The 24,788-nt window shown below is 43.8% G+C and overlaps 1 non-coding gene across 1 annotated transcript; it reads right to left on the bottom strand.

Annotated features, from left to right (window-relative positions):
- Window positions 1-18,393: 18,393 nt before the first annotated feature.
- On the bottom strand, window positions 18,394-18,466 carry Trnaa-cgc (transfer RNA alanine (anticodon CGC)). The gene has a single exon. It is a non-coding gene; the product is annotated as a tRNA-Ala (tRNA).
- Window positions 18,467-24,788: the final 6,322 nt, after the last annotated feature.

Consider the following 24,788-nt stretch of genomic DNA (forward strand, 5'->3'; position numbering starts at 1 on the left):
GTTTTTTCGGGCTCTTTTTTGTTGTCCCCATTTGTTGGTGCATGTACATTGATGAAAGTGTAGTTTTTGTTTGCATGTTTAATTCTCATTGTCATAAGACGATTGTTGATGGGTTTTACATCCTTTACTGAATCTATAACTTTTTTGTCCACAATAAAGGCCATGCCAAATAGTGCTGCTCCTTTACAAATTGTCTTGTTCGTTCCACTTTTGAAAATTCTGTAATTATTATAGTCTACTGTTTCTGAGTCCCTGAAGCGTGTTTCTTGTACGGCGAGGATTTGGATTTTCTGTTTAGTTAATTCTGTCGTGAGGTTGTGCAATTTTCCTGTTTGAATGAGCGTCTGAATGTTAAAGGTGCCAATGTAAGTATGTGTTTTCTGCGGTAGTTTACCAGAGCACTCCGACTTGCTCTCTCGTATAAGTCCAAGCTCCCCAGAATCCGAATGCTTGGTTGCCACTTTGCAGTGGGTGGATTGTCCACCTGGGGTAATTTTGTCTTTACTTGTACGAGTCATGTTTGCTTGTTATTTATTTTCTAGCTTTCGCTAGTGGTTTAGAACCAGGGATTGTAAGTTCCTGGAGCATGTTTGCAGCCGCACCTCCTGGTGGACAGACGCTGACCATACTGCCGCTTGTTCCAAGTCAGACGCAGCACGGGTTTTGGTTGTCATTTGGTCCGCGGGTGGTATTTTATTTCCCACCTACCCGGCATATCTGCCGAGCATTCCCCTATCCGCCACCTGGGGACGCGCCCGATGGGGGTTGGCAATCCCCTCACGGGATTTTATTGTTATTATTATTATTATTATTAGTAGTAGTAGTAGTAGTAGTATTAGTATTATTATTACATGCTTCAGCCTCAGGTGAGACGAATGGTATCATTACCTGTTTTAGCTTCCTAGCAATCCTGTATCAGATGATCAGTACAAACAGAAAGAAAAGAGGGGTCGTAAAATATTTCAAAACTACGTTACAAAATGAAACTACGCTTGAATTTCTCTATACACAGTATATAGATTTGTAAATTAGTTTCCCAATATATTACTGTACTCGGTTTATTTCATTTTACACAGACGACTTGTAAAGAAGACGATATTGTTAGTGATAGCATTCGTGTAGGCTGAGACTATTTAAAAGTATTTCTATGGGTATCTTCTCTAGAGATGCACTTTGTGCACCTTTTACTCTTAGGAAAGCAATACTTTTCTTACATCAGATCATCCTTTTATTCCTATGTCGGAGATGAAGCTCAAGTGAGGAACAAGTTCATTTCGACTGTCTTTTTGGACGGCCTTATTCATCGACATCTACATCATACTACTCAAGTCATATAAAGGTGTGTGGCCGACCATACTTTTTGTACTACTAACTCAGCTCTCCAACCCTGTATCACTAGCGAATAGCGCGTTAGAAGGATGACTGTCGGTAAGTGTCTGTAATGGCTCTAATTTCTCGAATTTTCTCCTAGTGGTGGGGGAAGTAATATGTTCCCGATGTGATAGTGAAGTGTAAACGTGAAGGGACACATAATGCACAAAAGCGTACAGGCCGATCTCGTCTGTTGACTGACAGAGACCGCCTGAAGTTGAACAGGATAGTAATGTGTAATAGACAGACAACTATCCAGACCATCGCACAAGTATTCCAAGTTTCATCACGATCCACTGCAAGTACTATGACAGTTAGGCGGTAGCTGAGAAAACTTGAATTTAATGGTCGAGCGGCTTTTCATAAGCCACACATTACGCCGGTAAATGCTAAACAACGCCTCCCTTAGTGTAAGGAGCGTAAACATTGGGCAACTGAGCAGAGGAGAAACGTTGTGCGAAGTGACGAATCACAATGTGGCGATCCGATGGCAGTAAAATTCGGAGTCGGTGGTGTTGTATGTGTGGTCGTGTTTTTCATGGAGGGGGCTTACACCCCTCGTTGTTTTGCGTGGCACTATGACAGCAAAGGCCTACATTGATGTTTTAAGCACCTTCTTGCTTCCCACTGTTGAAGAGCTATTCGAGGATGGCGACTGCACCTTTAAACACCATAAAGAACCTTTTTCTAATGTACACCCTGTGGCGGCGTGGTTACACGACATTAACATCCCCATAGTGTACTGGTCTGCACAGAGTCCTGATCTGAATCCTATAGGACACCTTGGGGATGTTTTGGAACGCCGACTTCGTGCCAGGCCTCACCGACCGATTGCGATACCTCTCCTCAGTGCAGCACTACGTGAAGTATAAGCTGCCATTCCCCAAGAAACCTTCCAGTACCTAACTGAACGTATGCCTGCGAGAGTGAAAGCTGTCATGAAGGTTAAGGGCGGGCCAACACCATACTGAATTCGAGCATTACCGATGGAGGGCGCCACGAACTTGTAACTAATTTTTAACCAGGTGTCCGGATACTTTTGATCATGTAGTGCAGAACTGATTGATCGTAGGTAATAAAGTCATGTTCACATAAAATGACATCTGCATATATACTGGTATTCTGAATATGCTTCCTACGACGTTGCTTTCGTGACTTAGGCTTTTCTGTACTGGTACTGAAAGTACTGGTGTGAGCTGTTTCACAAACTTTACCTGAAATGTCACAAATGTTGCTTAACAGTGTAAGGTCAGCTGTGCCAGAAGATATTTTTTTATTTTTTTATTTTTTTATTTTTTTTTTAGCAAAGCCGCTGTCAGTGATTTTCTAACATAATCAGAGTAAATATGCTGAATGAGATTTTCACTCTGCAGCGGAGTGTGCACTGATATGAAACTTCCTGGCAGATTAAAACTGTGTGCCCGACCGAGACTCGAACTCGGGACCTTTGCCTTTTGTGGGCAAGTGCTCTACCATATGAGCTACCGAAGCACGACTCACGCCCGGTACTCACAGCTTTACTTCTGCCAGTATCTCGTCTCCTACCTTCCAAACTTTACAGAAGCTCTTCTGCGAACCTTGCAGAACTAGCACTCCTGAAAGAAAGGATACTGCGGAGACATGGCTTAGCCACAGCCTGGGGGATGTTTCCAGAATGAGATTTGTTTTGGTTGGTAGGAGAGCCAACACCGTGTTACTAGAGGAGGCCGAAAGGCACGCGTTTTAGCTCACGCAGGCTGGCGTGAGGTCTGGAACAGGAGAACGAAATTAGAATGTAGAAAAACGGAAGTAGCTGCTGGAATACTTAACTTTAATCCATTAATGGTGAACGTCGGTCTGGACGGTACATGATTCACATTATCAACAGTAACTGATAATGGCGCCTCGCTAGGTCGTAGCAAATGACGTAGCTGAAGGCTATGTTAAACTATCGTCTCGGCAAATGAGAGCGTATTTTGTCAGTGAACCATCGCAAGCAAAGTCGGTTGTACAACTGGGGCGAGTGCTAGGAAGTCTCTCTAGACCTGCCGTGTGGCAGCACTCGGTCTGCAATCACTGATAGTGGCGACACGCGGGTCCGACGTATACTAAAGGACCGCGGCCGATTTAAAGGCTACCACCTAGCAAGTGTGGTGTCTGGCGGTGACACCACATTCCACCCCCGCAAATCGGCGTACGGTGGTGGCATAAGGCTTCCGCCCGCCGTGGGGGGGGGGGGGGGACTCCATGGTGACGTATGCGACGAGGTGGGGAGCCTAACAACAGGCGAGGCTGTGCGACCCGCACCCTGCCATTCGGACCGCGGGGAGCTAGGAAACGCCTGAAAAGCTGCTCCAGGGTGCACGCCAACATGCGGTGCATGCGCCCGCAGAGAGACAGGAGGGGCCGAAGGGTCGACCTCCATCGGGCCGGGGCACCCGACGGGCGAAGACGACATATGGTCCGGAGCGGGCAAGAGTTCCATGTCTGAGGACAACTGGTCCCGCGGACGCGTGACCCAGGGGGGCGCCCAGCGGCTGCAGCGAAGCGTCCACTGCAGGCGTCGCTGGCGGGAGAACAGGCGGCGGTGGCAGATCCCATGCGACGACATAGGCGCAGCGGATTGAGATGCCGGCACACCTCACCAGAGGCACCCAAAACCAGATACATAGCGCGTCCGAGGCAGCGAAGAATGCGCCCTTCGAGCCAACGCCGAGAACATCGGTAGTGACGATAGTAGACAACGTCGCCTGGAGCAAAAGCATGTGTCTGCCGCTGCACAGGAACCTGATGCGGCGGATGTAGCAAAGACATCAAGGTTCGATGATGACGACCGTGGAGCAACTTAGCCGGCGAGCGACCATCTCGGGGCTGAGAGCGATACGAGGGCAAAAAGAGCACTAACGCGTCCTCCAGAGAATGTGACTCTTTTAACTTCAACATCTGTGACTTGAAAGTGCTGACCAATCGTTCAGCGGCACCGTTTCACTGTGGCGAAAACGGCGCGGACGTCAGATGTTGAATACCATTGGCCTTGCAGAATGACTGAAATTCTGCGGACATGAATTGTGGGCCATTGTCGGAAACAATAGTCTATGCAAAAGATAGCAGATAACGCTTGGATGGTGGCAGATGACGTCGTGGAAGACATCCGGACAACAAAAGGAAAATTACTGAATGAATCTACCACAACCAACCATCGAGCATTCCAGAATGGACCAGCAAAATCGATGTGTAAGCGTTGCCAAGGGGCAGTGGCTTTTGGCCATGCAAAGAATTTCCGCGGTGGTGCTGATTGTTGTTCAGCACACATCATGCAAGAAGAGCACATATTCGTAATCGCGGCATCGATTCCGAAACAAGTACAGTGCTGACGAGCAAGTTGTTTCGTCCTCACTATACCCCAATGTCCTTGGTGGAGAAGCTGTAAGACAGAGGACTGTAACGAACGTTGGACCACGACCCTGGACTGATCATTATCAGAACGCAACAGCAAAACACCACATCGAACAAAAAGTCTCTCCTTGTGAGCAAAAAATCGGCGAATCAACGGGTCCCCGATCTGTGACTTTGGCAAGGGCCATTGCGTAGCAACAAAACGCAGAACGGTAGCAAGGACAGGGTCGGCAGCTGTGGCTGTAGCTACACGACGAAAATCAATCGGAAACCATTCGACCACGGTATCGGTTTCCGAATCAATGAACAGGCAAGCAAGTTCGGAGGAATCGAATGCTCTATCCTCAGCAACAGGCAAACGGGACAACGCATCGGCGTTTCCGTGCTTAGCAGTGGACCGATACAAGATATCGTAGCGGTACTGCGAGAGGAAAATAGACCAGCGAATGAATTTCTGCGCTGTACGTGGAGGTACAGGTTTGTTCGGATGAAAAAGCGATGTTAAAGGTTTGTGGTCTGTGATGGTGGTAAAGTGACGACCATACAAGAAATCATGAACATTCGTAACACCAAATACGAGAGCCAATGCTTCTTTCTCGATCTGTGAATAATTTATTTGCGCAGACGAGAGTAATTTGGACGCAAAGGCAATAGGACGATCGTGCGATCCATCTTTGAGCGCAAGCACAGCACCGATCCCGAAATCCGATGCATCCACCATCAACAAAAGGGGCTTCTGGGGATCGAATGGCGTAAAGCAAGTAGTGGAAAGCAACGCTGATTTCAACTGGCGAAAGGCGCGTTCGCATTCCGTCGTCCAGACGAACGGAACACCTTTACGGCGTAAGCGATGAAGCGGAGCTGAAATGGAAGAGGCATGCGGCACATATTTATGATAATAGTTGATTTTTCCCAGCACACTCTGTAGCTGCTTCAAATTCTGCGGCGAAGGCAAGTCTTGTATGGCACGGAGGTGCTCGGGACTAGGATGTATGCCTTGGGCATTGAGTACATGTCCCAGGTAGGGCAAGTCACGAGCAAAAAACACACATTTGTCCTTCCGAAAGCGAAGACCATTTTGTCGCAAGACCTGAAATAATGTTCTGAGATTGGCTAAATGATCTTCTTCCGTCTTTCCAGAGATCGAAATATCGTCCAGATAGGTTGCTGCAGTAGGGACCGACGCACAAACAGTTTGTAGATATTGCTGAAACAATGCAGGGGCGGATGCACACCCGAATGGCAGTGGTTTGAATTGATACAAACCAAGATGCGTGTTAACCACCAAAACACGCTGGGATTCTTCGTCCACCGGTATTTGCAAGTATGCATCTGCTAGGTCCAACTTCGAAAAATATTTACCCGGGCACAGTCTGTCAAAAAGATCTTCCGGGTGGGGTAAAGGAAAAGTTGCAATCACTAGTTGCGGATTCACTGTTGCCTTGAAGTCCACACAAAGTCTCAATTTTCTGGAAGGTTTTGGCAAAATTACTAAGGGTGATGCCCAGAGAGAAGCCTGCACACATTCAATTACACCTTGTGATTCCAAATCGTGTAATGTTTTTGTGACCTCATCACGCAATGCGTGGAGAACATTGCGCGCTCTGAAAAATTTCAGTTGCGCGTTTACTTTCAGTTCCAAATGTGCTTTATAGTTCTGAGCGCAACCGAGGCCCGGTGCAAAAATGTCTGCAAATTCTTCACATAGACGAGAAACACTGTCTGAAGGCACAGGCTGGTTCACTGATAGGACCTGATTTACTATAGACAAGTTAAACAACTGAAATAAATCGAAACCAAACAAGTTCACTGCAGAAGAAGAATGAAGGACGTAAAATGACACAAGTTTTGTTTGTCCTTTTTATGTTGCAAGAACGCTGCACTGTTCTAACACATGGATCTTTTGACCTAAATAGCTAGTTGGCTTAACATTTGCGGCACGCAACAGAGGTGTGACTAGCAGTTTGTATCTGTCTTGATTGATCAGTCTAACTGCAGCCCCGGTATCAAGCTGGAATGGTATCACTTTGCCGTTAATGTCCAAGTCTACAAAAAGTTTATTGTCCTGCTGACGAAAAGAGTGACTGTCTCGTGCAACGTGAACTGACACTGGTACAAAATCACTTGCGACTTGACGGGATTTCCGGCGATGTCGATGCACACTATTTGAGGGACGAACACAGTCACTGTTAGAGAGAGTGGCACTGACCGGAGTGGAATGAACTACATTAATTTCCATGGGCGAAGTTTCACAATCCTGAGTATCCTTGGTTCGAATTCGGCGCGAAGCAAAGGGCCTGGAATGGTTATGAGTTTCCAATCTGAGCTTTTTCTGGCAAACACTCTGAACATGTCCTTTTTTTATTACAGAAAAAGCAAATAGCCTGGCGTGACAGGCAATTCTCATGCGAATGTCGAGTAGCACACCGCGGGCATGATTTTAGCACTGCATTTGCTTGCCTGCGTGGCACACGTGGCTGAGAGCCTGGCAGCAGCTGCACTGCCGGGCGCGAGGACTGTTTACTGTTCCGTGCAGTGCGCCCGGTGGGCCTGTTAACCTGACACACGGGTGGCGAAGTTTCAAATGATTCCTGAGCAAAGTCAAGTGTGTCCTGCAGATCCAATATGTCCATCACTTGTTGAAGGGAGGGATTGACTAGTTTCAAAATCTGTTCCCGTATACGAAAATCAGAAACGTTCTGTGCAATTGCATCACGTACCATAGTATCTGAATAAGGGAGTCCACATTGACACTCAAAAGCACAATCCCTAGAAAGGCCTTGCAAGGTTGCAACCCACTCCCGATTAGTTTGACCTGCCATACTTTTTGTACGAAACAAGGTATATCTTTTCGCAACTACATTGACTGATCCTTTGAAATATGCATCTAATGCAGACAAAATTTCGTCGTAGGACAGAGTTGCTACGTCGCGTCACGGAAACAATTTGACTATCACATGGTACGTTTGTACGCCGACCAATGATAACAAAAAAGGCTGCCGCTCGTTACCTTGAATTCTGTAGGCGGCGAGATGGAATCCAAATTCTCGTGACCACTCCGTCCAGCTTTCCAGCGCAGCATCAAAAGGTCGAAAAGTTGGTGCAACAGCATGTTGTGGCTGAGTTAGCGGTGGAGCGGCGGCTGCCGCATCGGTTTGCATTGCCCGTTGAACCTGGACGAGCTGTCCAAGAGCATCCAGTAAGGCCAGCGTCTGCTGATTCTGTAAGCGATAAAATTCGGACAGTACATCTGGAGATTGTGTCGAAGCCATTACACAAGTAGATCAGGGCAATATCGATAAGAACGCGGTTTTGCCTTGTCGCCAATGTTTTGGTTGGCAGGAGAGCCCACACCGTGTGACTAGAGGAGGCCGAAAGGCACGCGTTTTAGCTCACGCAGGCTGGCGTGAGGTCTAGAACAGGACAAGGAAATTAGAATGTAGGAAAACGGACGTAGCTGGTGAAATACTTAACTTTAATCCATTAATGGTGAACGTCGGTCTGGACGGTACATGATTCACATTATCAATAGTAACTGATAATGGCGCCTTGCTAAGTCGTAGCAAATGATGTAGCTGAAGGCTATGTTAAACTATCGTCTCGGCAAATGAGAGCGTATTTTGTCAGTGAACCATCGCTAGCGAAGTCGGTTGTACAACTGGGGCGAGTGCTATAAAGTCTCTCTAGACCTGCCGTGTGGCGGCGCTCGGTCTGCAATCACTGATAGTGGCGACACGCGGGTCCGATGTATACTAACGGACCGCGGCCGATTTAAAGGTGTCTGGCGGTGATACCACAAGATTTTCACTCTGCAGCGGATTGTGCGCTGATATGAAACTTCCTGGCAGATTAAAACTCTGTGCATGACCGAGACTCGAACTCGGGACCTTTGCCTTTCGCGGGCAAGTGCTCTACCATCTGAGCTACCGAAGCACGACTCACACCCGGTACTCACAGCTTTACTTCTGCCAGTATCTCGTCTCCTACCTTCCAAACTTTACAGAAGCTCTTCTGGGAACCTTGCAGAACTAGCACTCCTGAAAGAAAGGATACTGCAGAGACATGGCTTAGCCACAGCCTGGGGGAAGTTTCCAGAATGAGATTTTCACTCTGCAGCGGAGTATGCGCTGATATGAAAGTTCCTGGCAGATTAAAAGTGTGTGCCCAACCAGACTCGAACTGCAAGGTTCGCAGAAGAGCTTCTGTAAAGTTTGGAAGGTGGGAGACGAGATACTGGCAGAAGTAAAGCTGTGAGTACCGGGCGTGAGTTGTGCTTCGGTAGCTCAGATGGTAGAGCACTTGCCCGCGAAAGGCAAAGGTCCCGAGTTCGAGTCTCGGTCGGGCACACAGTTTTAATCTGCCAGGAAGTTTCATATCAGCGCACACTCCGCTGCAGAGTGAAAATCTCGTTCTGGAAACATCCCCCAGGCTATGGCTAAGCCATGTCTCTGCAGTACTCTTTCTTTCAGGAGTGCTAGTTCTGCAAGGTTCGCAGAAGAGCTTCTGTAAAGTTTGGAAGGTAGGAGACGAAATACTGGCAGAAGTAAAGCTGTGAGTATCGGGCGTGTGTCGTGCTTTGGTAGCTCAGATGGTAGAGCACTTGCCCGCTAATGGCTAAGGTCCCGAGTTCGAGTCACGGTCTGGCACACAGTTTTAATCTGCCAGGAAGTTTCAGAGTAAATATGCTGTTCGTTTGAATTAGAAGGGGGCTGTTGAAATGAATTCGAACTGTGGTGACCATTATTCGTTTGGGCTGTGACATCAAATTGGGTTGGTTTACCGTCGATAATAAAACCATTTTTCCTTAAAATAGCATGTACATCCGTGCTGTAATTCTGCATGTGACTTCCACGAAGTTGCTGTGTTTTATTTTCTGTAGTAATGGACATCGTAGCTTGTAGCTGTTAATTTTGCATTCTGGGAGTGGGTTGTCATGATTATACGTATGTGGTTTGTTAGAGATAAATGGAATGGTAATATATTGCGTGCGTGATTTCACAGGAATCTGTAGCAATAGTATATCGATCATTATTGTTGTTAGAAAAATTTTGCTTCACTGGATGGGCTGCTACGTATGTCATTGGGCTGTGAGGGATATACATAGTTTGCTTTTGCCCAGTATTAGTTGCTCAATTCAAAGATTCAGAGTAAGGGAAATCGTCTTGTTCTTCAAAAAATTTAGCGTTTTGACGCAGTGAGAATTTAATATTTGTGGTATGCGTCACGGAAGGAAACAAACTCTGTTTTGTGTTGAGACTGAATGTGACGTCTGATGTTTGATTGTTCACATCATTAATCTGACGGAAATAAATGTTATTTGTTGAGGTTCGATTTTGCTGTATGAATCTGGTCTGCTAATCGATTGGTGGGGAGTAGCATTTATCAGCACAAGTGTTAGAAGTGTTTGCACACGATGAAGAGGAAACCTGTGGTGTGAGCGGAAGGTTTTCATGACAAAAGGCTGCGTTGTGTATGCCATTTTTCGGTTGACAGAAAACTTCTTTGCTGTTAGTGTCATCATGCTTTATATGAGGCTTGATACGCTCACTGTTACCTCTTTCAGACTGCTTGGGTGGCTCAACAGAGCTTTCATGTGCGTCACTCCAGGCGGTATTGTTGTCGGTATCATTGAAATGCAATGAAATTTCTGAGGTGGAAAATTTAGCTTTATTATCAGATTTGGTAGGCACAAGGTGCTCAGTATTGTTTTCTGAGTTTATCAGACTGCTGTAGATAACGTCAGGTCATGGACAATTTCTCAGTAAAATTTTGATAGGTTTCCCAACATTGATATCTTATAGCATTAATGTCATCCCTTACAGGTTTGGTGCTGCCTGTACATTGCCTGACTATAGCTTCAAATTTATCGCACAGACGTGTTTCACTGGCCTTAATGTCTGCATCTATCTGTTGGAAAAGGGTTTTAGTCGTTTCTGTGTCCGATTTAAGCTCGTCACATAAGGTGGAAAATTGTTAGTTGAACTGAGTGGTGGTGTTGACTTGTATTTCTCGTATTTCTTATCGTAACTGATTCGTGGTGTCAACTTGTATTTCTCGTATGACGGAAAATTGTTCATCATATTTATTAAATCGTTCATTGAACATGTGCATGAGATTTTGAAACACCACTTCCATCTTGCTTTGAATTGATGCATCGGGTGTCATCTGTGTTGTGCTTTGTGGTGTGGAGGCCTCATCTTCAACCATGGACGTCTCGTTTGTTGCGTTGTCTGCATAATCGCCGTTTACAGAATCTGACGGAGTTTTAAAAACAGATTGAGTACTTTGCACTACTGTGTCCTCTGACATATTGTTGGCAATCTGATTCATTGTGTGAAAAGTAGGTAAATCACTGACGTCATTAGGTAAGCAATCAAGTTTTGAATTGTGCACATCAGCCATTTGCAGATCAGTGGCGTCCGCAATACCGGAATCTATCTGATTAGTAGTCAGATTCTTGGGTGAAATTAGAGTGTCAGGAAACTGTACATTATTTTTGGAAACGGATATTTGAACAGTCAACTTTTTTTAAAAAAAATCGAGGAGGACCATAAGAATGGCGATGAACTGTAGAAAAACTTTGTACAAGTTAGTAAACTGCGTTGAGACATTCATCGTTTATAGTATACTAGTTTCATTTTAATTTATTAATATTCGCATCTTCTATTGGTGTCACATACAAGTGTGCCGCAGTAGACGCCTTTCACAACCCTCCAACGGGGTTTAGCAAATTTGGCACATATTTGGAAGTACCTTGTACAACAAATGTGTGATAAATTTATCTAACTACATAACATCATCAAACTTGTTGGCAATTACCATAATATCAGTAACGTGGTGACAAGTATCATCACTGGTCTTCATACTAGAGATTCTTCTTAGATCCAAAAAACATATACAGTCACTTATGTTGAAGTATGAATACCAGTAGTAAATTGTACCAGTACCATGAATAGAGGTAGGAGACTGGACAATGGAAGGTACAGAAAAGTAGCAAAGGTAAGGTAGAGGGACACGACCATTTCTACCTATGTCAACATCGAGTAATTTATCTGATTAGAAAAGGTACAGCATCCTAATGAAATTACAGACTGGATGAAGCAACAAGGCTTTACATCAGAGTGAATTCTCAAAACTGAAATTGAACTCTGAATAAGATAACATCAATAAATGTGGCATCAGGCTGCCAATTAGACATAGAATAACTTAACATGACTGGTTCCTAATATTATACTGTGGCTCTCAGTGGCCTTCTATATGCAATATTGTGATATAACCACTTAAGAAAACGTAACAGTAAAATCTAGAACTGAATGACTTCAGGTGGCCTTGTACTTAGAATACATGCAGATCTTAATAACAAAAACAATTGTAGAGAAAATATCAATCAGAGGTTCCATGTGGCATTTATACATACATAAATGCTTACCTAAGTAGCAAAAATGTGGCAGAAAACATATTTGTGGATCACAGTGGCCTACTTTTGCATAGCATAAACATCAAAGCTGAGAAAGTATCATTAAATATAATTTACCTATAACATTATATGGCACTCAGAGGCCTATGCATAATTCATTATGAGAATATGTAACTCGATATGGCTTTTACAAGAAGAAGGTACATAAACAGCACTGTTATATGTAAGTATGGTTCTTTGTGGCCTGTATGAGTACATGTTAGACAGACAAAATCATAGTATCAAAGTATGGCATGTATGAGTAAAGACTCAATATTTATAGATTGTGTGGCACCCTCAGGTCTTCATAAAAATATCTATTAAATGAGCTAAATCCATAACAATACACATATCTACAGGGAAGGGTAGGGGAATGATTGATCAGGGCAGTGCACTTCATCTGTAAAGAAAATGATTAACAGTTAATCGTCATTCGCCTTGAGTCAAGAACTGTTAGAGCAAAAACAAAGAAAAATGTGATTATAGTAATATGCAAGCATAAAGACAGGAGTGCTAAGTGCCATATAGCTTAGTGACTAGGTAAATGCAACACATCACAGTAAATCATGAGATAAATATGTAAAGATGCGAGTGAATTGCAGAAATAGTGGAACCTGTAAATATGATTAGTACCTGAAAAAAGGAAGTCATGCAGGCTAACATAAGAAGGCATTATTATATGCAGTCTCATAAGGAATGGTAAAAAAATGTTTTTAGATGCAAAGCTTCTGTGACAGCCTCCCACAAATATCAATTACGTGGCACAAGGTGAGATAAATTTTCATAGAAAGTACACAAGATACACAAAATACACATTAACATCATACAATATCATTATATAAAAATCATCAATATGTCAATATAATCCTCATTATTGGAGTGCAGCTCTTGGCATGAACACTTATTAAACAACAGTATTCCAACGTTATTACAAAAATTTGGTGCAGCATATGGCATGAGCACTCAGTAAATAATCTAATATTACTCTTATGCCTAACACAAAATGCAGAAATGATATTCTTAATCCTAAATCTTTATAGATAATCTGCCTAATTTACATAGTACACCAAAAGGAAAATGGTTATAAAAGCCTGCCAGGAAATAGTGTGAGTAGTGTCAATGACGTTTAGTATTCCATGTAAGCTGCTTATGTCATTCTTTCTACGTAATGCAGTTCCTGCATATGAGCATTAAGTCTCGTTTTGATACAAAGAGACTTCAGTACATTGGTTCTGCAAATTACATCAAATGGATGAGTATATGTAAGGGACATGAGTTACAGGGTATATTGATTTCTTAAATCTACATAGGTAAAAGCAACTAAACTAGTGACACCATCAAGTATAAGAGATATATAGCAAATTACAGCATAAGAATGGGCATCAATGAAACATGGCAACCTTGTAAAGTGCAAAGTGTGACTAACCTAACAAAAAATGTAATAATGATTCATCAGACAACAGCATAAATGTCAGTAGTAATACTATCTTGCAAAGTGTGTGCAGTATTGTCTATAATAGAATGAGAGCACTTGCCCGCGAAAGGCAAGGGTCCCGAGTTCGAGTCTCGGTCCCGCACACAGTTTTAATCTGCGAGGAAGTTTCACATCAGCGCACACTCCGCTGCAGAGTGAAAATCTCATTCTGGAAACATCCCCAACGCTGTGGCTAAGCCATGTCTCCGCAATATCCTTTCTTTCAGGAGTGCTAGTTCTGCAAGGTTCGCAGGAGATCTTCTGTAAAGTTTGGAAGGTAGGAGACGAGGTACTGCTGGCAGAAGTAAAGCTGTGAGGACGGGGCGTGAGTCGTGCTTGGGTAGCTTAGTTGGTAGAGCACTTGCCCGCGAAAGGCAAAGGTCCCGAGTTCGAGTCTCAGTCCAGCACACAGTTTTCATCTGCCATAAAGTTTCATGTCTATAATAATTTGAAATGAACATGAAATACATTTGGCTGATAAACGAGCACATTCAAGAAAATCCAACAACCTTAAAATATATTTGACCTGGAAAGGGAGGCGGTATGATTATGGTGAATTCCTAACACTCGGTGTTCTTGCAAAATTATATTGCAAGTTAAGTTGGGCTTTTCAAAAACATCTGACAATTGGAGCTACATTACTCTCAATTGATTGACAAACAATGAAATTCAAACAGCAAGTATTATCTAGCTAATCCAACATAAATGCAAATCATCAAATTACACATAGCTCTGTTAACAATTCTTAAAAGTATTACAAAAATGAAATATCTGACTAGCCTTTTTATCAAAACCTTTTACTTATATTCTGGGGTTACTCAATTACAAATTACAAATTATCAGCCAACTCATCTGTACTAACGCAGTGGCAAAAGCAGAAATCATCTTGGTTGCATGAAGACCTCTACGTCCATGCTCAACTATATTGGTGGCTTCACACAGCACACCACAGAAACTGCCTGCTCCATGGTCTTTCCCTCACAGACAGCTACCTACAACTGTGCGCCCAGCGCTCTCTTACTCCAACAAAGCACTATCTCTGGCTACGCGGCCTTACACAGTCAGCGATCCGTATTATCTAGCCTATCAGAGACATTCATCGTTTATAGTATACTAGTTTCATTTTAATTTATTAATATTCTTACCGTTTTCTGGTGCCACATACAACAGTGTCCCGGTAGACTCCTTTCACTACAATAGACTGATGTCAACAATGTAGGCCTACAATTTTGTGTATCTGTCCTACGGCCTTCCTTAAAAACGGAAATGACTTGTCACATTCTTCCAATCACTAGGTAACCTTCGTTGCTCACACAATCTGCGACAAACTACTGATAGAAGTAGAGCAAGCTCTTTCGCATAATCTGTGTAGAATCTGATAGATATCTCATCTGGTCCTGAAGCCTTTCTGCTACTAACCGATTGTAATTGTTTTTCTGTTCCGGGATTTGCTATCTCAATATCTGTCATTTCGACGTTCATTCGACGATTGAAGGGAGGGCCGTATTACAATCTTCCGGGGTGAAGCAATTTCGGAAGGACGAATTCAGTTATTCAGTCTTCTCACGTTTATCTTGCGTTTCGGTAACAGTATTGTCACTGAGTGAAGGAATAGATGATTTTGACCCACTTACTGATTTTACACACGACCAAAACCTCATAGAGTATTTTACTCCGATCGTTTGACAAGATTTAGCTTCAAAGTCATTGAACGTTTCTCTCATAGCTCTCCTTACGTTTCTTACGCTCATTTTCGTCCAGATTTTGTTTGTCGATAGGCTTTTACTTCTCCAGAATCTGAAATGAAGTTCCCTTGTTTTCAGTAGCAGTTTTCTAACACAGCTATCAAACCATGTTGGGTCTTTTCCATCCTTTAAGAGCTCGCTCGGAACGTACTTGTCTAGAGCATAATGGATGATTGCTTTGAATTTTTTTCCATTTGTTCTCCAAATTTTCCGTCCTACCGAATATATGATGCAGACTGCCCAGATACTCTGAAATTTGTATCCTGTCATTCTTACTAAGCAAAAATATCTTCCTACCTTTCCTAACATTCTTTGTAAGACCCGTTGTCATAGATGCAGTCACAGCCTTATGATCACTGATACCTTCTGTGGTGTCACCGCCAGACACCACACTTGCTAGGTGGTAGCCTTTAAATCGGCCGCGGTCCTTTAGTATACGTCGGACCCGCGTGTCGCCACTATCAGTGATTGCAGACCGAGCGCCGCCACACGGCAGGTCTAGAGAGCCTTCCTAGCACTCGCCCCAGTTGTACAGCCGACTTTGCTAGCGATGGTTCACTGACAAATTACGCTCTCATTTGCCGAGACGATAGTTAGCTTAGCCTTCAGCTACGTCATTTGCTACGACCTAGCAAGGCGCCATTACCAGTCACTATTGATGCTGTAAAACATGTACCGTCAAGAGCGATGTTCACCAATTATGGATTAAAGTTAAGTATTCCAGCAGCTACGTACGTTTTTGGTTATTCTCATTTCCGTGTCCTGTTCCAGACCTCACGCCAGCCTTCGTGAGCTTAAACGCGTGCCTTTCGGATTCCTCCTAGTGGATTGGCTGTCTTGCCAATCCACAACACCTTCATCTACGATAACTGATTCGATAAGTTCAGGTTTGTTTGTTGCCAGGAGATCTAAGACGTTACCCTCACGATTTGGCTGTCTAACTATGTGCTCAAGGTAATTTTCGGACAAGATGTCCAGATCAGTGCTACATGATTCCCCGTCCCTGGCACCAGTTTTGATGGTATAACACCCCCAATCTATACCTGGCAAGTTGAATTCACCCCTATTACGACGGTACGATCAGGAAAATTACTAACGATATTCTGCAAGTTCTTTCAAATGACAGAGCACGGCAATCAGTTGTCCTTTTCTTCCAGGTTTTATTCAGCAAATCCAGATTTCGGTTAGTGCCTAGCCATTATCGATATACCATTTCACAGTATTAATGCATGTTCTAGTACGTTCTGAGTAGTCATGAAAGAACTGTGACAGACGCCCGAACAACAGGGGACTGATGTAGTTCTGTTTGAATCACTGTACCACAAGAGCTCCTGTCTCAGGCGGTCTGTAAAGCCATCAGTTACCATTTTTGACCGATTTTTGCTACTTAACTTCTCCCAGATTAATTTAGAATCGGAATCCGTGATAACCTCCCTAGACTTTATCGAATTCTTTACTGCGATAAATACGCCGCCACCATTGGCGACTAACCTATCCTTACGATAAATGTTGCATTCTGAACTTATGTTTCCGTTGTCATTAACGTCCAGATTCAACCAACTTTCTGTTCCTGATACTATTTGTGCATTACAACCTTCAGTAAGCGATACTAATTCTGGAACCTGTTCTGTGATGCTCCTGCAGTTTACTAAAATCATATTAACCTTTCCTATCTCTGATCTGCGACGACGAACATTCCCCGAGGACATTGTGACTTATGTAGTAGGCAAATCGTCTTTGATCCCAAGGATGGTTTCTAACCTAAATAAGCCCAATGTGCCACACGTATTCCGCTATCCTAGTAGTGCACGCGTGACCTGCTAAGGACACCCCAACAAGTCTGCACCCGATAGCGGAGGTTGACAAATCCGTATCCAATACCGACGCAGAGTGTACTGAGCCTCTGGTTTAGACCTCCCACTCTGCTCCAAACGAGAGGATCGCCATCAACCCTGGGTACGATGCTACAAATAGACAGCCTACACCCCGCGTGCACTGCTAGTTACCTTCACCAAATCTTTCACCCGCAGAAAGGGCCTAAGAATGCCCTCAGAACGCAAGCAGTAGGCGTCATTCGTGCCGACACGTGCCACTATATGCAGCCGGTAGCACCAAGTGCGCTTGATAGCTGCCGGCAGGGCCTCCTCCACATTACGGACGAGACGCCCAGCGTTCATACCGAATGCACACTGGCCTTCTTTCCCGTCTTGCCTCATATTTACTTGAGGAGCTACATCACCCGCTTAACACTGGATCTCCCAAAGACAAGATTACCCACCCTTTGTACTTGTCCGGACTTGGCAGACAAATCGGTCACTGGCCCAACACGAGGGCCATCTCGTACTGGCTCGGAGTTATCAACACCGGGTAGCACCTTGTACGTATTGCTGAAGCGTAAGGAGCCAGCCTCGAGACCTGTTCCCTCCTTTGCCTTCCACCTAGTGACAAGCGAACCCACCACTGTCTGCCACCCACTTTCGAGTGAGGACGGACCGGTCAGATGATGCGTATTAGATGCAGCGAGAGCTGGCTTACCAGGTGATTCCAACGGCACCAAAGGTGTCGCAGGTCTCATCACCAGCGCCCCGATATCGCCGCAACTTTGAGCATTATCCAGAAGCATATTGACGGTAGCCAATGCAGCTTCCAGCTGCTTAAGAACAACAGCTAATTCTCCTTGTGTCAGCTCAAAAAAAAGTACGATTCCTTGCGATATCATAGTGCGTAAAAAATTGATATAAGATCTCAAATGGCGCTACTTAGTTTGGAATGTTCGCCAAATATAACGAGGAGACTAAGGTGGTGGTGGTGGTTAGAGTTTAACGTCCCGTCGACAACGAGGTCATTAGAGACGGAGCGCAAGCTCGGGTTAGGGAAGGATTGGGAAGGAAATCGGCCGTGCCCTTTCAAAGTAACCATCCCGGCATTTGCCTGAAACGATTTAGGGAAATCACGGAAAAACTAAATCAGGATGGCGGGAGACGGGATTGAACCGTCGTCCTCCCGAATGCGAGTCCAGTGTGCTAACCACTGCGCCACCTCGCTCGGTAGGAGACTAAGGAAACACGAACAGTTACTGGGCAGATTTCTCACTATACCAGGAAAGGCAACTCTTAAACAGAAATAAATTTCTCCACTGTGGTTATATCTACAGTTACCTGTTACTAGATACACTTCTTATCGAAACGAAAAGCTACTGAATGGGAGAAGTAGGCAAACTAGAATACACTGATTGAAATTGCATATTCTGTACCAGCACGAGATTTAGACTTAATGGTGTGAGCGGAGCTCCTGGCGGCGGGAAAATTGCCTTAGGAAACTGCCTTACACAAGGATATGCACTAAGATGTACTCAGTAACAAAAACTTAAGAGTAATTTGCTAACCACTAGTCTACACAGTGAAATACACCGGTATAGTTCACTTTTTTGCGGGAGACGTGAGAAAAAGTAAAATAAAATAAAGTACCGTGTATCAGACAATTACTGTTGATCCTACTGCTGCTGGCGCGCCCGCTCGGCTCGGCGTCTGTTGTTTCCTTCTTCAGTACAACTTTCTTTCATAACGAAAGAGACAGCAATCAATCCGCATTTTCGGACGGCCTCATTGAATACAACCGCCGTCCCACTGCCATGAAAACGGACCTCCAGATCCTAAAACACAGTAAACATCTGCACCATTTTTTACCAATAGAAGAAAATTATCATATCCAAGAAGCTATCACGCTGAGGAAAATTCATCAATGACCAAACAGTACTCTGCAACAAAACACTACGCAACACTCTAAACGAACTATTAGACAATACAAAATGGGACACACACACACACACAGACAGACAGACACACACACACACACACGGTTCAAAAATGGTTCAAATGTCTCCGAGCACTATGGGACTTAACATCTGAGGTCATCAGTCCCCTAGAACTTAGAACTACTTAAACCTAACTAACCTAAGGACATCACACACATCCATGCCCGAGGCAGGATTCGAACCTGCGACCGTAGCGGTCGCGCGGTTCCAGTCTGAAGCGCCTAGAACCGCTCGGCCACAACGGCCGGCCACACACACAGAACGGGGTTAAAAGTTCGCGAAAGTGAAACAAAAACGAAACAGTAAACAAACTAAAACTGGACTCTCAATAGAAACGTAAATATGTCCAGTGACACAAGAGCCCAAGCCAAAGCAACTTAGCAAGATGCAGATTCACAAATGGACAGGTAACAGCTTGAGTAAACACTATCAAAATGCGAAACATGATCCGTGAATAACAAACGACACCAAATGGTTCTCCATACATAACATTCACAAAAAGTTTTTACCGTTGTCCACTGGTCTGTTCGACTACACAAAAAACAACAAAAACACATTTGACACACATACACAAATCAGCCACAGCTTAGGAGTAACCAAATACTGCAATGGTAGGTCCAAAAACTGGCATATGCCATGATTTTTACGGGGCACATTGGATTATAAATATAAATTCAATGCAGATGATGTCGTAATATCCCACATGTTTAGAGATGACATGGTTTACTAATTATGACCTGCGGGTGATTTGGTTGCTAGCCGCGTGACACATACCATGTAAAATAAAAATTAAAGTGGAGTCACAATTTAAATAACAATAAATTCGTTGTAACATATTTCCAAATGTCAACATAGTCTGTGTTACGTATTCCAGAAAATTAAAACTAAAAACCCACTGAGGATGACAGCCGTGGCGGAACATGTTTGGGCGTTAAAGCAAAACCATAACCTGTGCGGCTCCAACTTTCATTCATTATTATTTTTCTGAAAGCCGCTCGTACGTCTTCCCGCCTTCTTACTGAATTTTCATTGCTTTTCTCTATAAAAGTGTTATTCTTCTTGCTGAAATAGTAAGCAGCCAGCTGTGCGCGAAAGAAATCCACTTACCGATTTCAGGCTCCTAGCGACCTCCTTAAGAAGGTTATAATCGTCGCATCGTTGATTATTTCATTAAACAGATATACAGTTTCTGATGATGGATAAGTGTTATTCTGTTTGAAAACTGAAGGACACACTAATGTATGTTCCGGTACGTGGCTTACACCTTTTTGACAGCTGAAGAATTTTAGGATGACGAGTACACGAAAATTTCTAAAATTCTTCTCGCATGAGCTCACACTTATTGACTTGTTTAAAAAGGCTCACACCATGACATACTGTTTTCCTCCAAAGCATGAGATCAACGTAGGTCGTGTCAAATCAGCTCAAAATGATGACGATGATGCTTCGTTTGTGGTGCGCTCAACTGCGCTTTTATTAGCACCCACACAGATTCACAACCTTTACTCAGTCCAATCTCGCCACATTCAGGAATGATGATGACACCACAAACACCCAGTCATCACCAGGCAAGTGAAAATATCTGACCACGCCGGGAATTGAACCGTTAAACCTGTGCTCGTAAAGCGAAAATGCGACTGCGAGACCACGAGCTGCGGACAGCCCAAAATGAGAATGTGTTCAGGCGAATACAGTCTATGTAATAAAGGGCATATGTGAGTGCAGTCCTAACAAATAAATGAGTTAAGAAGGTTCCCGACAGGCGAGATTAGTCATTCAGAGAGACAGTAATTATAGCGTTATATTTTGTAACACATTCGTCGGTTCTCTGTGAAAATTATTTTGTCGTTGACGGAACTTTAGAAGATGTACGGAGTAAGTGTCATCTGTGGCGAACTTCCTCCTTTTAGCAACTCGGCGAAAACGAAATTATCGTAATGCGTCAACGAAGAGGACACTGGCCCGAAAACCACTTAATCGATTAAGTGCGGCATGCCGCAGAGTGCGGACTGAATTTAAAAGCTGCGGAAGTGGAGTGGAGTGGAGCCGTGGGCGGACGTGCTTTCGGTCCCGCAGGCCGGGCCGGCAGTGGAAAGATAAGCGCTTCGGGATTCCATTGTGCAAGCACGCTATGCGCGAAAGGACACGGCAGCGTTGTGGCTATCTGTGAGAGTTACGAATCCCATGTAGTTACAGGCGAGGAGTAGCTGCTGTCATTCTATACAGGGTTGGAACACTTGAACGGAGTGGCACTTGCACAGAAACATATCTGTACGGAGACTGGAGCTCTTCAGGTTGCGGTAGGCGTGCACAGGCACCCTAAGAATTTGTTTCCCGTCTAGCACTGTGTTACAGTGTGCTGCAATCCACGACAAATGTTACTAGGAGGTAGTTTTAATATACGATAAAAGGATGAAAAAAATGGTTCAAATGGCTCTGAGCACTATAGAACTTAACAGCTGAGGTCATCAGTCCCCTAGAACTTAGAACTACTTAAACCTAACTAACCTAAGGACATCACACACATCCATGCCCGAGGCAGGATTCGAACCTGCGACCGTAGCGGCCGCGCGGCTCCGGACTGAGCGCCTAGAACCGCTAGACCACCGCGCCCGGCTAAAAGGATGAACAAAACTGTTTCATTTGTAGACGCCGGCTACATATGAACGTTTATACAGGGTTATTACAAATGATTGAAGCGATTTCACAGCTCTACAATAACTTTATTATTTGAGATATTTTCACAATGCTTTGCACTCACATACAAAAACTCAAAAAGTTTTTTTAGGCATTCACAAATGTTAGATATGTGCCCCTTCAGTGATTCGGCAGACATCAAGCCGATAATCAAATTCCTCCCACACTCGGCACAGCATGTCCCCATCAATGAGTTCGAAAGCATCGTTGATGCGAGCTCGCAGTTCTGGCACGTTTCTTGGTAGACGAGGTTTAAACACTGAATCTTTCACATAACCCCACAGAAAGAAATCGCATGGGGTTAAGTCGGGAGAGCGTGGAGGCGATGACATGAATTGATGATCATGATCTCCACCACGACCGATCCATCGGTTTTCCAATCTCCTGTTTAAGAAATGCCGAACATCATGAAGGAAGTGCGGTGGAGCACCATCCTGTTGAAAGATGAAGTCGGCGCTGTCGATCTCCAGTTGTGGCATGAGCCAATTTTCCAGCATGTCGAGATACACGTGTCCTGTAACGTTTTTTTCGCAGAAGAAAAAGGGGCTGTAAACCTTAAACCGTGAGATTGTACAAAACACGTTAACTTTTGGTGAATTGCGAATTTGCTGCACGAATGCGTGAGGATTCTCTACCGCCCAGATTCGCACATTGTGTCTGTTCACTTCACCATTAAGAAAAAATGTTGCTTCATCACTGAAAACAAGTTTCGCACTGAACGCATCCTCTTCCATGAGCTGTTGCAACCGCGCCGAAAATTCAAAGCGTTTGACTTTGTCATCGGGTGTCAGGGCTTGTAGCAATTGTAAACGGTAAGGCTTCTGCTTTAGCCTTTTCCGTAAGATTTTCCAAACCGTCCCTGTCGTACGTTTAGCTCCCTGCTTGCTTTATTCGTCGACTTCCGCGGGCTACGCGTGAAACTTGCCCGCACGCGTTCAACCGTTTCTTCGCTCACTGCAGGCCGACCCGTTGATTTCCCCTTACAGAGGCATCCAGAAGCTTTAAACTGCGCATACCATCGCCGAATGGAGTTAGCAGTTGGTGGATCTTTGTTGAACTTCGTCCTGAAGTGTCGTTGCACTGTTATCACTGACTGATGTGAGTGCATTTCAAGCACGACATACGCTTTCTCGGCTCCTGTCGCCATTTTGTCTCACTGCGCTCTCGAGCGCTCTGGCGGCAGACACCTGAAGTGCGGCTTCAGCCGAACAAAACTTTATGAGTTTTTCTACGTATCTGTAGTGTGTCGTGACCATATGTCAATGAATGGAGCTACAGTGAATTTATGAAATCGCTTCAATCATTTGTAATAGCCCTGTACATGATGGCAATAGTGCTGCATAAGGTGTTGCTTCTAGGATGTCTCATCATATCAACAGTTCTAATATCCTCATGAATAAAATAATGTATTTTTAAAATTGCGAGAGACATTTAGCCGAATCTGTGTCGTTTCCAGGGAACACTACTAGAAGATAGTCTCTTTTTCGTCCTCCATTACATTCGTTTACTTTTATATTATCAGAAGCAAAGATCGCTTGGTGTAAAATAGTTTACTTCCTGGCCAGTTTCGACTGTAAGTATCTGTCATATTCAGATTCCCAGGTCTACAATGTACGTTGGTGTAGCAATCTGCATAATCGTACAACAATTATACACATGCAACAAAATTACCTGAATAACAAAATTTACCTACCTCCTAGAAATATAGCAACACACATGTCTCGTCGACATACTAAGCTCGTGCTGCGGTTACAATAATACAGCTCCATACGATTTGTCAAATATATGAAACTTGCTAAATAAGGTATCCATCGCACCAATAAGGCGTATAGGCGCAAAAACAGGTACATAAGTAAATATGATGTGTCGGTGACAACTCAGGAAGACTGAACCGTTGGTCTGCTCATATTAAGTGGTTACAAGCATGGTCGCCAGGCGGCACCCCAGCACAATGGCGACAGACGATGTGTGTCTGATTATTTATAAGACAGTACTAATTAACTATTTACATAAAATTTTCTTTTAACCTTGTCACATAAAAAAGAACTATAGACAGGGACATAGACCCAACTGGACAATAAACAGTGACATGGCTCACAGCCCAGATCAAACACGTAAACAGGAATGCGGTCAAATAGATTACAGACTCCATGATTACTATGCGTAGGCATTACTCGTTGATGGTAGGTTGATTCCTAGAACTAGGGGGATTACTGTGTTATGTAACTGCAGCCAGAAAATGGAAGCATATAAACGTGGCTTGGTACAGCGCACGTCCTTAGATACGACGTAAGCACATAAGTTGTATAACAGTTATAAAGTACCAATTAACAAAACAATTGGATAAGATGGGGTTCATAAGAAGAATTGTAAGAAGTGGATGGTACTTTCGTAATGTACAGAACCTAAAAAAACCAACAACCTAGGTATCGGGGAGGGTGGAGGAGGGTTGGGGGGGGGGGGGGGGAGATGATGGAGGCAGAGAGAGGAACGTAGAAAACAAATTTAAAAGAACAATGGACGTAATAAAACTACAGACAGAAATAGAGTTTCAACTGAAAGACATACATTGACATTGTTGAAAATGTAGCATAAATTGTCCACAGAAGGACTTAGAGTCACATACACAGATATGCACAACGGTACGCTCACAACTAGAGCAAAAGAGATTATTACGTTACGTAATTGACAGCTAGTAAATAGAAACATACGAACATAGTTTAGTATTGAATATATGTCTAGATATATTGTAGATATATATATATATATATATATATATATATATATATATATATATATATATATTGTTTACAATAACGTTGTACAATGAATTCACTTCAATATATATATGTAATT

Source organism: Schistocerca nitens, chromosome 2, assembly GCF_023898315.1.
Source record: "Schistocerca nitens isolate TAMUIC-IGC-003100 chromosome 2, iqSchNite1.1, whole genome shotgun sequence".
Taxonomy (NCBI): domain Eukaryota; kingdom Metazoa; phylum Arthropoda; class Insecta; order Orthoptera; family Acrididae; genus Schistocerca; species Schistocerca nitens.